Here is an 18,132-nt window from a genome sequence, read left to right as displayed (position 1 = left end):
TGTAGATGCAATCAATCAATCACATATGGAAAACTCCAACTTAGCCTAGAAGATCCTTACCTTGCAGAGACACAATATCACATCAAATAAAGCCAAAGTATTACAACAGCCATATATCCGAGTACATGTTAAGGCCCTTCCTTTTGCTGTCTGGATTGCTTGTAAAAGAAAGAAGATACCTCCATTCTACCACAAATGTATCCATGTGTTTAGTTCACCTCAGTCCTTAATTTATGTGCGAGTTTTTCAGTTAAAACTAAAAGTAGCAATAGTCATAGCTGCAACCACCAGTAAATATCCATATTTTTGTCCAAAACCAAATTCAATAATGCAGATTTCAGGGGGTTCTTTTAGTATGCTATTTCACCTATGAAGTTTCATTTCTAAAACTCACACACCTTTTAAGGACTCATTCACATTGTTGTTGTTGTTGTTGTTTAACAAACAACAACCACCAGAGGGTTGCACTGCATTCAAAGTAGTGCCAAGGTGAGTTCAACACAAATATTTTCTCTTGTGTGACAGAATGTTCTACCTCTCCCACCCACCCCAAATTTATTCTGGGGTTTTCCTGAAGCCTCCAGAGCCAATTTGGGACAGTGTGGGGTGCACGGTGGCAGGAGGTGTGGAGAGGGAGGACGTCCCATTGCTGGTGCTCATCCTTGCACTGACACAACTATGTAGCTGAATACTGCTCACAGTCTAGTTCTCTAAATGACTCCTTCTCCTGGAGAAACATCGCATGTACACTGGAAGTGCCTGGGTTCATTATGCAGAGATTTCCATCACCACTACAATGGCAACAATGACCACAGGATTTGTAAGTACACATAATATTCTTCTCCACATTTTGTACATGGAAAAGGAAAAACAAGGAACCTTTTTAATTGTGACCCAGACCCAGCCAATAGCGCAGATATGCAAACTCACTCACAGAACGAAATCTGAAATTAATCCTATCAATATCAAAAAGCCCAAAGTGATATGAATTATCTTTCATCTGGCCTTCCAACATACAGCCCGAATGTCCTCCAAAAATCCATTTTATATGGCAATAGCAATAGGACACAGACCTGTTACAGTCTCTTATTCACAGCTGCAAACTGTAGCAAATGCACAGACAAGGCATAAATAAACTGTATTAGGTAACCCTGAGATACACAAATCAGAACTAGGTGCAAAAGAGACACACCTGGAATTAAAGAACAGGGTGCCTCTGAGAAGCTGCTGAGCACAGGAATTTGTTTTGGGTACCAAAACGGAGCTGAACTCACAATCCTTCTGCACACAATACATACAATGTTCCTTATGCTAGCGGTCTAATTTGGGGAGGGAAGTCATTTTACTGTTGAACTACCAGAAATCCTTGCCGATCACCTGCATATCACCCAGAGATCCCAATCTCTTTTCTGCCCAGCCTTGGTACAGTATACAGCAAACCAAACTGCATACAAGCACAGCATCAGATTGCATCTGCACAACCTTAAGCATTTGATCCAATATATCTGATCAATATCAGCAGTGGCGTCATGATGGCAAAATTATATATGCATCACAGGGGGATTATGTTCTCCACTGGCAGCTCGTTAGAAGACTGACATTATAAGAGAGAGAACAAGAGAGATAAATCATCATTTTTCCAATTTGCCACCCATTTCTGTACAACGCAATAATTTTGAACCGTAATGCTATGCTGCATCTGTAGATGGTAGCTTTTTGTGACATCATCATTTGAACCCTCCTAGATCTGGTGTAACCTTCCTGTTCTGTGGCTGCTTACAATGCTGGCCGGAGCAAGAGCAGTGGCATTATGCTAGCAAAGCAATATTCACATCTGACCTCTGCTCTTCCAAAGCAGGCATGGGGTACCACTGGCCTCTGGGTCAAATCAGACCCACCAGTGTTCATCATTCAGTCCACAAGGCTGTTCTCCCCCAGCCAGGCCCACCCGCATCACACTAAACATCAGGTGTGGGGCAGGTAAAACCATGGCTACAATGAAACAACCAAGAGTGCACTCCTACATCCTGAACCACAGGGTACCTGGCAACAAGTCTCATGGGTACACATGATCCTCACAGCAGATGCTAGTGTGCAGTCCAGCAGCCTAACAGGTTCAAAGTCCACTCAGGCCAAGTTTGCACCGCTTCAGCCGATCCAGGGGTCAGGGCAACTGAAGATCATTTCTCCACCCCCACAGTCCCAAAGAACACCTTGGAACATCCAAGTCATGGTCCAACCAACATGGGAAGCTGAGCAGAGCCAGCACCTTAGATCTGCTTCCCCTTTATGCCTTGTCTGCTGACTGCAGCATCTGGGCTTGATGAGGCATGTAATCCTCACCTGTTCCAAGCCTAATCCAGCTGAAGAATCACACCCCTCCTCCCACAGCTAGCGAGCTGCACCTGGCCAGCTAGAGAGCTGGGCTGTAGGCCCTTGCCTGCCTCAGCCTCCTAGAGCACCACTCCTGCTGCTCCCTATACCTCAGAGCCCGCTGTGGTCATGGAGACAGGGGCCCCTCTAGTGATGGTGATGGGCCCTGCTGCTCTGGTTCCTGCGCACTGACCCCAGTCCCTTCGTCAGCCTCCATCACCCCATGAGTAATTCCTACAGCAACCTCTCCTTCCCCATCTCCAAGAAGAGTTTGGATTTGGATTTGAGAGTTTGGATTTGATATCCCGCTTTATCACTACCCGAAGGAGTCTCAAAGCTGCTAACATTCTCCTTTCCCTTCCTCCCCCACAACAAACACTCTGTGAGGTGAGTGGGGCTGAGAGACTTCACAGAAGTGTGACCAGCCCAAGGTCACCCAGCAGCTGCATGTGGAGGAACGGAGACACGAACCCAGTTCACCAGATTACGAGTCTACCGCTCTTAACCACTACACCACACCAGCTCTCCGCATTTGGCAACATTTAAATGTGGCACTAAGGAGCCCCCAATTAGAATTCCTGCCACAGGCAGGGCTTGCATTTAAATGCAGCTCTGAAGGCAAGCCCCAATTGCAACAGGGACTTCCCTTTGCAAATGATGCAAGCTGAATCCAAACTGTTCCTGCAATGGAAGAAAAGAACGAATTAGGAACATACTTTTAATTCCTTCCTTTGAAGTTAAGTCATATGACTGTTCCTTTGAACCCTTGCCCGCTCATCCAAGTGGCCCATGGTGGGCGGGGTGGGCGGGTGAATCTCAGGATCTGGCCTACTTGCTGTATCCTGTTCCCCATCCTGGCCCACAGGAAGTCTCTCGAGAAGAGCTTGCATTTTGGTTAAAAGCCTTTCCTAAATTACATTCCCACCCTGGAAATTAAGTTGTCAACCCAGACCCATGTTAGAAGTAGTGGACAAGGACTACAGGAGACCTTGATTTCAAGGTGTCTGGATCCCCTATCTGTCCTAGAATGGAAGTTTCTTGTTCATTTCTGCATTCCTTCATTCTCTGTGCCTGATGGGTCTGTACTTTCTTGTAGTCCTCAGCATGGTTAGTCATTCAATTATCCAAGTTAGAATAAAAGGGAATTTGTGGAGCAAGTAGCCGAGTTAAATACGACCCGTGAAAATTCACTTTGGTATCCAATGTAATCTGCTGAAAGGCCATTTTCAGCGATACAAATATGGGCTACAAGGTGCATGATGAAATATATTATACTGCTGGCACCAGCAGATATTATTCGCTATTGATCCTTTTAATATGATTATGCTTCATCAGGAGATGCCAAGTTCGTGCTTAATAAGTATTTTCTTCACTCAGCATTTTAGAATGTGTAATCTAACTTACTTAAACAACTGTATAATAAATCATTTTTATTCCAATAATCTTTTAACAAATTAGAACCATTAGGCCAATAATTGTTCCAACGCTTAGGGCTTTCAGCTGTTTTGCAAGGTAATGTCTGCAGTGGCCAGTTGGGATGAGGACCTCCTTTGCTTTCTCCTTAGAGCAGGCTTCCTCAACCTCGGCCCTCCAGATGTTTCTGGCCTACAACTCCCATGATCCCTAGCTAGCAGGACCAGTGGTCAGGGATGAAGGGAATTGTAGTCTCGAAACATCTGGAGAACCGAGGTTGAGAAAGCCTGCTTTAGAGGTACCTAGGAGGCTGCCTGATACTGAGGCAAACCATTGATCCATGTAGATTGGTACTGCAGGCACTGACTGGCAGCAACCCTCCAAGGTTTCAGGTAGAGGTTTTTCCTAATCCTACTTGGGAGTTTCTAGGCAATGAACCTGGAACCTTTGGCATGTAAAACATGGGCTGAACCAGCAGGCTATGGCTCTTCCACATAGTGTGTGTGTGCACACACATTTGTTTGCTTCTATACAATGTCAGCATTCCCACCCTGCTCATTTGAATGCCCTGCCCCACCTCTGAGGCCCCCAAACACCCGTAAGTCAGCAATTAATTAATTAAAATTAATTTTCTGGCCCAGCCTTCACCATAAGCTCACAGGGCGGGTTGCAAATAAAGCCATTGCAATCATAAAACCAGTAAAATCATTCTGCATCAAACAGAGTAATAGAAATTCAAAAGAAGAGGTGGGTCTCACAAAACAAAATATCTTAATTTTCGAAGGCCAGGGTAAAGAGGTGCATCTTTGGCATATGAGAAAGTGCTGTGCAATGACAATTCTAGCCAACGCCTAGAACATGCTAGGCGCATCACATGCATACATGCATGTTTGAGAAGGCTGCACACACAGAGAGACAAATCCAATGTGATAGGCTCAAATTACATGGTCACTACCCAGATGAAAGGGATGCGGGTGGCGCTGTGGGTTAAACCACAGAGCCTAGGACTTGCCGATCAGAAGGTCAGAGGTTCGAATCCCTGCGACGGGGTGAGCTCCCGTTGCTCGGTCCCTGCTCCTGCCAACCTAGCAGTTCAAAAGCATGAAGTGCAAGTAGACAAATAGGTACCGCTCCGGCGGGAAGGTAAATGGCGTTTCCATGCGCTGCTCTGGTTCGCCAGAAGCGGCTTAGTCATGCTGGCCACATGACCCGGAAGCTGTACCCCGGCTCCCTCAGCCAGTAAAGCGAGATGAGCGCCGCAAGCCCAGAGTCGGCCACGACTGGACCTAATGGTCAGGGGTCCCTTTACCTTTTACCCAGATGAAAAGGGGGCGGGGAAGAAATCAACATACTGCATTTTAACATCTCTGTGTGTGGATCTCTGTCTGTTGATAGCAAGATAGGTGTGTCCACTGGGCAGAACAGGAAGGTATAATCTCATTCTCCCATTGTGAGGAGAAAGAAGTTATAGGGAACATCACCAATGTTGGGGTAGTTTCTTGTTTGTCTGTCACTACATCACTGCTCGGCAGTTGCTGTTGAGGATTATTCCTGCGTCAAGAAAACCCTTCACTGCCAACTTTACCACACTCACCTTTCCCAGAATTGGGGAAAGGGACAGCAGCATCTAGGCAAAAAATGGCCTTTTTGAGTGCATATCATCACTCACTTGAAAACCCCCTCAGGATTTTTTAGTGCTCAAAATAAACACTTAAAAAATCAGTTTATTTTCAGGAGCATCACCAGGTTTGTGCAACAACCCTCCAAGATGTAGAACAACAGGACCCATGGTGAATCTCAACCCACTTCTCCACTCACCCCAAATATCCTGTCTCCGCTTGTGTAATGCACACTCATACTGAGCAGAAGTTACCGGTATTTACGGTAAATCTTCTATTCCTTCCTCTTAGCATAACTGTAATATAAAAGTAAATCAGATCTCAATTCTTGAGTGAATCCCTGAATATGAGCAGGCTTTTTAGTAATTAATATTCAATGGCACATTTTTAATCAATGCCAGATGAGGCATCCTGTATCATAGAATATGCCAGGCACTTGTCATATTTTCAAGGAAATGAATTAGGTGAGATGAACTGGTACTTAAAATCATGCACTTCAGTCAACTGTTGATACAGTCATCTTTGTCATAGACAAAACCCACCCATCAATCTCTCTCCTTCAGTGATAAGCTACCTTCACGTACCTCTCAGTTAAGATAATATTTATGCTGGCAAGCAAACTATACAGCCGTCAATCGTCTTCAAAAAAAGAACACAATTGGTCAAACACATTTTTGTTTTGTCGTGGCATACAATAGCCTTCTTTGATAGGGAAGAGAAGACCCAAGTGGAATGTGTCGCTGTGGCCCTCGTTGGCTTGTGTCCTATGTATCAGTTTTAATGATCACAGTCTCTGAGCTTCAAGTTTAATGAAAATCTAAGGAGATCAAGGGTTTACATATTAACTTTAGATAAGGTTGTCTCACTATAGCTCATTAGTATATACACACTCACACACACAACCCTGATGTGATATGAATACACCAGTGGTGTATGTTTTCTGGGAAAAAATGCTATGCAAATTAGAGCCACTTGTATTGGGTAGTCTGCCATTCTGTTAAGCATAGCCCTTAATAGCTTCAGATGGATGTATGATGTTGCAGATCTCCTACACATGCTGTCATGGTGTAACCCAGGAATGGGGAACCTGCAGCCCTTCAGATGTGGCTGCACTACAACTCCCATGATTCCTGACCATTGACTATGCTGGTTAAGGCAGATGGTAACTGGAGGGCCAGAGTTTCCCCTACCCTCTGTCGAAAGACAATTAGTATTTGGCAGAAGACATTTAACACGGGCATTTATAGATTAAAGTTATATTGCCCAAGCAGATCCATTTCAAATTAGACCCCAAACTTTCCGAGGTTCATCTCTGGTCTTAAAATGAATCTCAATTAGAGCTCTTCTAAGCCTTGATTTACAGCAGTGAAAAAGTCCGTACCCTCCAACATTTATCCAATGAAAAATAGAGACAGCCTATTCAATAATAATAATAACAATACCCCACCTATCTGACTGGTTTACCCCAGCCACTCCAGGTGGCTTCCAAGAAATATAAAAACATAATAAATGTTAAACATTTTTTAAAAAAACTTCCCTATACAGAGTTGCCTTCAGATGTCTTCTAAAAGTTGTTTCCTTGTTTCACATAACTCCATACTCTCCAATATTTCTCCAAGGAAAATAGGGATGTCCTAAGGAAAAGCAGGACATTCCAGGATCAAATCAGAAATCGGGGCAACTTCTGTAAATTCGGGACTGTCCCTGGAAAAGAGGAACGCTTGGAGGATCTGGAAGTCAATGCCAGAGCATCAGGCATTAGAGACTTAGGCAGCATCTGCACTAGACATGCAAAACAGTATTGTACCACTTTTAATAGTCCTGGCTTCCCCCAAAGAATCCTGGGAACTGCAGCTTGTTTAGGGTTCTGCAAGTTTTTAGGATTCCCCACAAATCATGGAGTTACAATTCTCAGAACAGTCTACTCACTATTCCCAGAGAATTATGGGTACTGAGAGAATGAATGAGGGAAATAGGGGGTCTCCTAACAACTCTCAGCACCCATAACAAACTACAATGTCCAGGATTCTTTGGGGAAAGCTATAACTATTTGAAGTAGCATGATATAGCTCTAAATGTGTAGTGTAGATGGGGCCCAAGACTCTGCAGCAGCTTTCGGACAAGGAATGGAGTCAGTCCCTCCCACACTTTGTGCTATTTTCTAGAAGAAGCACAGTAACTTGGGGAGCTCTATATGCTGCAGGTGAATCTCAGGCCACAGATAATGCAACTCATGCACTTCATGTCAGCAGACTGGGAGACTGATGATGTCATCACCACGCACAAGGACCTAGGAGCGTGATCTTGACCCAACGTGGAGTCTAGTCATCAAAACTTGGGTTCCATTAAGTGTGCTAAAGACTGCACAAACTTCTTTCCTAAGAAAAACAGATGCACCAGGGGATTGAGGCCATGGTGCAGGTGGAGAATTTAACTCTTTCCCATGGACTGCTTTCCTGCCAACCACTCCCCATGCTGTGGACTGCAAATGTCACCTCCTTGGGGACAAATAGCAGTTTCAGGGGAAGATCTTGATCCCTTCTTGGAGGCCACAGTTCCAGTCTAGTCCAGGGAGGCGGTGTGTCAAGCATCTTTAACATGCTATCACTCTAACACTATAGCTTAGCCTTAGTTTAATTCTGGCAACACCAGAATACATGCCAGTCAACAGTGTACTCAGAAAGCTCTCATCTGTGACATATTCAGAATATGTCGGTCTATAAGCATTATATATGCTACACATCTTTGAGGCGCCAAGACAGAAACACTGCTGTGCAGTAGGGCCAGATGCAACAGTCAAGCTGGTGGCAGAAATTCTGGAAATACCGTCTCATACTGCCAGCAAAGGAGAATTAAAGAAACCAGAAGCTGTATGTTGTACTTACACTAAAGCATATACTTCATATCTTATCTATAGAAAGGTGAGTTGGAGAAACCTACTGAAGCAGGAGGGAAAATAATGAGCTCCTGCATCCCTCCTCATACACTAATCTCTTTTTTGTAATTGTTGTTGTTACTGGCATTGTCTTGTAAACTCATTAAAAGACAGGGGTTCTTTAATTTGCTTTTCTCCACGTACTGTTATGTATTGCAGCGGTGGGTGGGTGTGTTGTTTTTTGCTCCCGATAATCAGCTCTATTACACATGCAGTTCCAGTAATCTCTGACCTTAGGAAATGGCAGTCTTTCGCCACACCATTTTTTCATTCAGCATTTGGTTTTCAAAAGCTAACAGCCGCTCTCCTACTACGAGAGCTTAAGGAAACTAGCATGAATGTTATTGGGAGCAAGTTAAAAGGAATGACTCATCCGTCGAAATGGATGCTTATTCATTTCTGTTTGCAGATAAAGCTGAAATGGGAGACCAAACAGGTGGGTTATCTTACTCATCCGGCAGGTAGCGCCCCTGACCTACATTCTCCCCCACTGCTGCTTTCTTCAGCTTCGTGTTTCTGGTTCCCTTAGGTCCCCTTCTTCCAGCTCACTTTTTCACTTGACTCACACCCTTTCCCAGAACTCCTGCCCAGGGGTGGCCTGTGCTCACTGGGACTGGTAGGGCGAAAAGCAGGGAGCCCAGTAGCTGGTGAAACCAGAACCAATGACAGGCAGAACCAGCAAACACTACTTTTGTCCCCATCCATCTTCATGCTGAGTTCTAGAAGGGCAATGTTATGTACTGAAGTTCTCACCCTGGGCCAGCAGGGGGATACTGTAGATAGTTATGCAAATGAAGGATCGAAAGTGACGTTCAGGGATTGGATAGTTTTAGAAAGTTGCTACAGTAACGTTGTACTGGAGCTCTATATATGCAGGCTGACTGAGCCCTTCAGTTCAGTTCTGTTCTGGCCTCTGAATAAACAAGAGCTGTTTGAAGAATTGCTGTGTCGTCTGATATGTTCACCCACAACTTAACACCAATGCAGAGACGGAGGCTGCATTCACACATGGGGTTTCCTGCACCAGTTTAACTCACCATAAGGCTAGCACTTCTGTCCTGTTTTCTGACATTCCTTTCACACTGCTCTCACCTGCCCCATTGTATTGCGACCACCATACCACCATGTTGGTTTTGCCCATCCCGCCCCCCGCCCCCAATGATTCATTAAATGACTCTCCCTCCACATTCTGCCATTCTTCTGGCCATGACTTTCTATGCCCAAATACTGGAGAGGAAATTCTCAGCAAGGAAAGGAAGGAAGGAAGGAAGGAAGGAAGGAAGGAAGGAAGGAGGAAGGAAGGTGCGTGCATCACAGTGGGTGACCACAGCATGAACCCATTAAAACCGCAGGAGAACTGAAGTGTAAGACTCCATGCTTATTGATTGGCAACTTCAAGGCCCCTGCCACCCCTTCCTACAGTTCTTTATTTTTATACCAGACTTGGACCAGGAAGCCCATCCAAGAGAGGTGGGTCCTCTGGCATCTTTTCAAACAGAGAACTAACTACCTTTAGTAAAGCAGCGCACAAGAGTACCCAACCGAGGCTGGTGTTTTTCAGCCTACTGCTCACTTTGCACCCTTTCCCTGAGTTCCTTCCCCCTCCTTTTCTCTCTCTCCTCCTTTTCCTCTTTCCATTCCGCTTCTCATCCTTGCTCCTCCTGGGAGGGTTTTTCTCTGCCAACGACCTTTCACTTTCCTTCACAGAAGCTAACCTGCCTACAACATTTTATCGCTCCTAGTTCCACTCTCGCCCTCACTGCAAGCCTTGTGCACTTCCCTTAGCATCACAAAATGCTCTTGGCCAATTGCTTCCCAGACCCCTTTTACCACCGCTGCAAAATCCCTCAGCTCGTTACCATTTTATAGGTGATTTAACACTCAGCTAACATTGCAAGGACATTCATCTCAAAACGGAAGGCAAGTGCAATGCTTATTGCCCAGCTACAGTCATTCACACAGAAGCGCTGGCCTAAAACTCATGGCCTACAGCCCCATCATGAAAAATAAAGCCCTGTTGATACATTACTTGGATGTTGAGCAGTCCCACGTTTATTTGGGAGTGGGACTGCACTTGTAGCCATGTTCCCAACATCACTTCTCTTCCTCAAACAACCCATGGCTGTGCACCATTATCTGTAGAATTCCAGCATGCATGTGTGGGCACACCATTCAACTGCAAAACATGGCCAAATGGTTGTCCCAATTGCATGCACAAAAACAGCACTGAAGCTGTTTTTATGGACAACCATGTGAAACCTGTGGCTGCTACAGGATGTGAGAAGAACTCTGCTGCATCAGGCCACATAGTCAGGCTTTCTGCTCTCACAGGTGGCCTAAGGACTGCCCCTTTTCTATCTTCCTTTCCCAAAAAATGCAAGTTCTTTGCAGAAGCTTGCAACTTCACCTCTCTTAAAATACTCCAGGAAAAGCCATCAGTCATAATGTTCAGTCCCTACCTTCTGAACTACCACTGGGGCAGCCATCTTTTTCCCCCATACAATGTCCTTTGCAGCCTCTCTTCCCCACCCCTCCTCCTTTCATGCCTTCCTGCAGTTTTCTCTTCCCTGGCTAACCATAGTTTGCCCTTTCACCCTGGCTGCCAAACTATGGCTTCTGCTAGTTCTCCAAGGCAGAACCACTAACTGCAATTCGTATTCTTCTGCAAAAGCACTGCAATCCAACTGTTTGGTGGAAGTTCTTGTGCCTGGAAAAAGAACCGCATAAGTAATTTTCAGGCCTCCGGGAGTAGGTAATGCAACAAACTGGCATGAATTTTTAAAATGCACTTAGTGTTTTTATTTTAAGTGTTATGGTTGTGATAACTTATAAACTGCTTTAACTGTGCAGAAAAGTGGACCGTATGTATTTTAACAGCTCACATGAATAACTCTTCCTCCAAATTGTTGTTTTTTAAAGCTTTACATTCACTCGTACATGTCTTTCTCAGAACTATTTATTTAACTAAAGAATATAATGGCAATACAACATGCGGCACATTATTCGTTTGAAAGAGATGGTCGCAAATAACGTCTTTATACAAAGCTTTTCCCTTCTTCATCCCAAGAGATCACACCACAGTGTGCCTTTTGCGGAGGGAAGTGTTACAGTTCCATTTGGTCTTTTCACACACTGAATAAAGCCGTACTGTTTTCATAAAGAAACAAGGCATGCTGCTGCCAAGCTTGGTTTTTGTTTTGTTTTCCCCCTCTTTTCTCTCTCTTTCCATTTTTCTCTTTGCTGTTGCCTCCCCACCCCGATCTCTCTCTCTCTCTCTCTCTTTCTCCAAAGCCAGGCACATTTCAAATGCTCGTCCTTCCCTGGCTCTCTTGCTTCCCCCAGCAACAGTGCAAAGGGATATACTTAGCTGTTCTGCGGCGTAACTACTGGCAGCACCTTCTTAAGTGGTGACGCAGTGATTGCCCTGTGCTCAGAGAAGAGCCAGAACTCAGTAGCAGAGCACATGCTTTCCATGCCCAAGGTCTCAAGTTCAATCTCTAACACATCCAATTAAAAGCTTGCAGGCTGGGAAAAGCCCTCTCTGCCCGAGACCCTAGACAGCCACTGCCAGGCACCGGGCAGGATGGACCCCTCCCCTAATTCAACGCAAGGATTCTTATAATAGTTCATGATCAGGGCATCTTTGTGCTGTCTTTTGACAACGCCACCATTTAGCTCTTGCCATCATTACCTGCTGTTCCTCCTGAGTACTCATCAACAAGCTCTCAAGAGGAATGACCGGCTTGATATTTTCAGGCAGCAGCTGCTCATTGCAAACATCCTTACAACATTCAGTCCAACAACAATGGAAAGAGAACCTATACAGTGGTTCTTATAATCTGTTCAAAAGCATCACAAAAAAGGATGTTTATAAAGTTTGGGGGAAGTGCAGAACAGGCAAACCAAAATGTGTGGTGGGCTGGAGTGACCCCACTACAAGGAAAGCTGAAAAGGTAGAAGGTTGTTGATTAGGGGGAACGGTGCATATAAGATAATAAATTGTTCATGATGCAGAAAAAGTGGGGGCTGGCACTTCCAAAATGTTGGTACAGCTATAAGTCCTGCCCACCTTGCTAAACCACTCCTACCACTAGAGTCCATTGAATCAAAAGGTGGTGCTTGATAGATGAGAGGGTAAAGTCCACTTTCGATGCCCTATTCATTTGTTTCTGTATTTTAAAATATTTTATTTATTTATTTTGGGCATTCATAGCACCTACATTAACAATAACCTCTGTGCAATATTTTCTTTTTAAAAAATCAAATATAAACAATCAGTCAAATAAATTATAAGAAGATCAATACAGCTATCTGCATAAAACCAACACAAACATCATTGAAACACTTCATTTATTGCAAAGACCGAAATACAGAGCCATTCATTCTAAAAGGCTTGGGGGGAATAAAGAGGACTTCACCTGGGGAGAAAAAGGATATTAACATAGATGAACAGCTCTTTTGAATGTACTTCAAAAGCTGCCAGACATCATCATCGACACATGTCAGGCCATCACACAGCAACACAATCAGGACTGCAAGTATCTTTCGGGGGGTTGGGGAGGAACCATGTACCTACTGTATTTTAGAGCTAGGGGACATGATGATAACATGCACAAACAAAACACAGAGAGCGAACCATCTGAATACCAGGTCCTAGGCCAGTGTTTCCCAACCTTTGGTCTTTGGCAGTTTTTGGACCACAGTTCCCATCATCCATGACCACTGGTCTTCCTAGCAAGGGATGATGGGAGTTGTAGTCCAAAAACAGATGGAAACCCAAGGTTGGGAAATGCTCTCCTAGGCAACAACCAGTGAATGCTATGGCCTTCATGTCCTGCTCATAAACTTCCCAGAGCAATTTTTCTGGTCATTGCAGGGGACAGTGTTAGAAATTCAAATATATAAGCTAGGCACCAAATGACTCCTTAAACCAGGGTTATAGTTGCCAAAACGGAATGCCTGGTTGACATTTTTGGGCCACGTGGCTCAAAAGTTGTATTTTTCAATATGACTTTTGGGTTCCTGAAATTCGTTTTGATTGTGCAGATAAAACAACACGGATAAAATTCTACAGGATGTGTTGTTAGTGTATGAAAACAGGCAAGAACCGAGGATCCCCAGGGCTGCACCTCCAGATGGTGGAGATGTCAGGTGCTATCCCGGCGCCAAGGCATCTTCACTTGGTTGCAAGTGACTGATAGTCAGGTGCAAAATGTGTTTGACACCTGGAGAATTTCAAACACTGGCTAGATAAAGCTAAAGTTGCTCAAAAAGCCACAACCATCTGACAGGCACCACATTGGCTTTTTCTGATAAATAGCCACAAGATGGATTTAGGCTGACTGCCCCATTGCATAGATTTGCATGGGACTGCAATGTTAGAGACTGTCCTCATCCAAAGTAAATAATAATAACAACATGCAACTCTTCCATATTAAAACTTTTTAGCTCTATGAAAAGTCCTCTAGCCCCTCGCCATCCTTCTTATCTTGTACTGCGATGCATTGGAAGCCCTAACACAGCATGCTATTAACATTGTAAACTTTCTGTGTGCTCATCTGACTGGTGTCAAATCCTGGTATGCCAAAAAGGGTGGTCTCGGAAGCTTTATGCAAGTCTTTTTAAAGTTACAAAAATGTCAAGGGCAATGGAGGCCGAGGCATGAGCAGCACATTGAAAGTAGTCACAAACCAACAGGTGCCTGGCAGGTTGCAGACTTTATGATGCTAGTAGATACGGAGGAAATAAGAGAAGATCCATCACATGAAAGCCTGCTGATGACATTAAGGGCAGACATGGAAGAAAATGGCAGCTGCTCATGTCTCAAAGAAAGGAAGAGAACTGGCAGATGCAGCAAGTTTAACACATTGGGGTTATTAATATATAATGGCTTTGTATATAACAGATTATATCTTGAGTATCCAGCTGGATGGGAAAACAGGACAGGGATTTATAGCCTATTATCTGAAGGGCTCAAAGCAAAGTATAGGCAATGTGAGAGCCAGTGTGGTGTAGTGGTTAAGAGCGGTAGTCTCGTAATCTGGGGAACCGGGTTCACGTCTCCGCTCCTCCACATGCAGCTGCTGGGTGACCTTGGGCCAGTCACACTTCTTTGAAGTCTCTCAGCCCCACTCACCTCACAGAGTGTTTGTTGTGGGGGAAGAAGGGAAAGGAGAATGTTAGCCCCTTTGAGACTCCTTCAGGTAGTGATAAAGTGGGATATCAAATCCAAACTCTTCTTCTTCATCATCTACTGCAACGTTAACCATATACCTGAAATTACGGCTTTGAATCACACAGGAAACCTACACTAGAAGATAAAACCCTCTGCCAGAGAAAGTTGGTCATGGGGACATGTGGGGGTCATACTCATCCCAGAGCTCCCTATTTACTTATTGATTTAGCTCAGAAGACAAATGTTTAAATAGAAATTGAATCAGGGCAGCATGAAGGAGGGTACCAAACAAGCCTAGCACTTAAGGGAGCCTCTGATTGGCTCCCTTCCCAACTAGGGGTTGATACATTATTTTGCTTTCAACTCACTTCTAAGCATGGTCTGTTCTTTCCAAAGAGCTCCTCTGTTATCTGTTATCACAACTCATTCACCTGACTGCAGCTAGTTAAAATTTATCTCCGCACTGAAACTAGGCAAAAAAAGGGCAGTATATCGTTGTTGCTGTTGTTTAGATAAGTGCCACCTAATGCAAACTGCCTCTACGCAACTTACAAGTAAATCAAAATATACAATACACGTAAGTAAATTAAACAAACACACGTACATAAAGCAACAGCAACAAATCCCAATAAACCCAGCAATGACATTAAATATAAAATGACAATAAATATAAAATACTAGACATTAAAGCCACCCCTGAAAAACAGTAATCTTTAAAATACTTAAAACTGATACTACTACCTAAACTACTAAACTTCTGAAAACAACTAATAAGCCAGAAGGGCAGAGAAAAGGCTTTTCCTGGCCCATAAAATTGTGTAAGTAGGTGTTGGGTGAGATTCCCTGGGGACAAAATTCAAGACAGGGGACCACGGTCCCTGTATGCTACAATTCGTGAAAACAGAAGGGGAATGAATTCAACCATTTTTAAAACCACATTACTTGCATGCATATGAGGGCGAAGCGTGAATGTCACAGTCCTAGTCATAATCTTACCTGAGTTACTGTATCACTCATCTTAAAGCTGGGGGAATTTGTGCAGAAATCCATTAAAAAGATCATGATGCACATTTTTCTATTCACCAGGGTATTTGGGAATTGGGATATCGTGTCCAAATTTTCCCCTCTTGTTCTCTCTTTAAGTGGAAAAGAACTCTGATGCCCTTCTCCAATGACAGATGATGACTCAAACCTGCCATGGAATTAGGCATCGTAACATAATCAAAGTCTCTTTTGGCATAAAGAATGGCTCTTGAAAAATAAATATCAGTGTCACTAATGCAAATTATAATGACAAGAGCATTGTTGATCTCAACGTGTGAGTAACAGACAGTGAAGATCATGCACTCCTTCCATCTTGAGTGATCAGCATTCTCAGAGTACTTAGTCCTGAAGAACAGCCATAAAGCAAAGCTTTCCATCCACCCCCGAAAAAAGGGGAATTATTCCTCCCAGTTCCTGGTACTCCTTACTATTTCACTCTATTGCTTTGATTTCAGACTTTACAGTGCAATCCTATGAAGCGTGGTATAGGATTCCATCCTTGTTGGTTGTTAAATGAGATTTTCACCACCCCCCTGAGAACAGACCTTCTCTGTGGTGTCTCCCCGCCTGTAGAATGCTCTCCCCAGGGAAGTTCACCTGGCGCCTTCATTATACACCTTTCGGCGCCAGGCAAAAATGTTTCTTTTTAACCAGGCATTTGGTTGACCTGATTGACATCCTATACCCTTTTAAAATGTGTTTTTTTGGGGGTGGGGTGGGGGGACGCCTTCCCATCAGGTGTCAAGGAAATAAACAACTATCTGGCATTTAGAGCACATCTGAAGGCAGCCCTGTTTAGGGAAGCTTTTAATGTCTGATGTTTTATTGTATTTTTAATATTTTGTTGGAAGCCGCCCAGAGTGGCTGGGGAAACCCAGCCAGATGGGCAGGGTATAAATAATAAATTTATTATGTTGTTGTTGTTGTTGTTGTTGTTGTTGTTGTTGTTGTTGTTGTTGTTTATATTTTGATTATATATTTTGTGGTTTTATATTTTGATTTTGTTCTGTGAACCACCCTGAGACACACACACACACACACACACACACACACACACACGTATAGGGCGGTATATAAATTCTAATAATAAATAATGATGTAACTCCTGTTGCATCTCTCAACTCTTTTCCATTCTACTTGTTGAAATTCAGCCTTTTCCAACCTGGTGTCTTCCCCCAACCAATGCTTTAGCCTGCAACTTGCATCAGCCAGCACAGAGTTGTAATCTGGCAAAGGCTGCCTTACCCAGCTCTTGTCCAAATACATTTCCTCCGCTTATTATGAGTAACAAACCATGCACAGCACTACAGCTGTGCCCAACAAAGTCCTGGAGGCAACTTCTCCTATGCAAAGTGCTCTTGGGAGGGAAGAATAGCATCCAGGACAGTGGATAAAGGAATGCTTAACCCTTGCCCTGCCACTCACTTTCCCCCTGAAACTCCCTTCATCCCAGTGTTCCAGACTCATAGGGCAGATCCTCATCATGCACTTAAAGCATGATTCTCCCCCAGAGAATCCTGGGGACTGTGGTTTCACCCTCACAGGGCAGCTTTAACAAACCACAATTCCCAGGATTCTTTTGGGTTTTAAATATGCATTGAACATGATTGAAATGGATGGAATGGCTGTGCCCATAATTAGAGAGCCCATGTTGTGTAGCATTTAGAGTGTAAGAAAGTTCAGTGGCTACTATGACCATGAGAAGAGAAACCTACAGTGCAAACCAGCCCATACCTCTCCCTTTCCTGTAACTGATTAAGAAGGTCAAAAGACTATTAAAAAAACCATGCAGAAGAGAAATGTGTTGGATGGTGAGCTCAATAAATCTGCACTTAATAAATCTGAACTAAAATAATTGCGCTTATCGCATTTTGCCATTTTGGTTAAAGTGACCATTTACAGATTATAAAGTGTATAAATTGGCTCCATGATAACAGGATGAAACAGACTAAACCTTACATCAGGACTAGACTTTGCAAAGCTGGAAATGGGATATACGGCTATGAAGATTATATGGTAATATACCCATATGTTACCAGAGGATACGGATGAGTCACCCAACAACGCAAGCCCCCAGTTTATATAAACACACAGCAAATGTTTATTTGAAGGGATCTGTCTTTAAAGTAAATGTGTGAACAGGACAATAGAATCACACAGGCAAACCCTAGCCCAGAGCCCAGGGGTCAGCAAACTTACTGCGCCTCAGGCTGGTGTCTCCAGCGCCGATCGCGTGGCGGGCCAGAGGGTGGGGGAGTGTGCGCCCATACGCATGCACTCATGCTATTTCCGGCACACTTCCGTGTTGGAGGAGCACCAGAAATAGCTTGTGCGCATGTGCATAGGCCTCCTCCAACCTGGATGTGCACCGGAAATAATGCTTGCACATGCACAAATAACACTTGCGCATGCGCACAAGCTGTTTCCAGTGCTCCTCCAACCCGGAAGTGGGCAGCTGCATAGCGCCAGTAAGAGTGGGCGGTGGCAGTGGGTGGCAGGGGTTGCTGCAGGCCGGATAAACGAGTCCCTCAGGCTTTATCCGGCCTGTGGACCTTAGTTTGGGGACCCCTGCC

At 44.2% G+C, this 18,132-nt stretch overlaps 1 protein-coding gene across 6 annotated transcripts in view; it reads right to left on the bottom strand.

Annotated features, from left to right (window-relative positions):
- The window catches only part of PDE4D (phosphodiesterase 4D), a 627,484-nt gene that overhangs the window by 256,272 nt on the left and 353,080 nt on the right, over positions 1–18,132 (bottom strand). The gene's annotated exons all lie outside the window — the stretch shown is intronic.

Source organism: Podarcis erhardii (assembly GCF_964252035.2).
Source record: "Podarcis erhardii genome assembly, chromosome: 11".
Lineage (NCBI taxonomy): Eukaryota > Metazoa > Chordata > Lepidosauria > Squamata > Lacertidae > Podarcis > Podarcis erhardii.
Note: the sequence above shows the minus strand (reverse complement) of the source record. Positions and strands in the feature narration are given on the sequence as shown.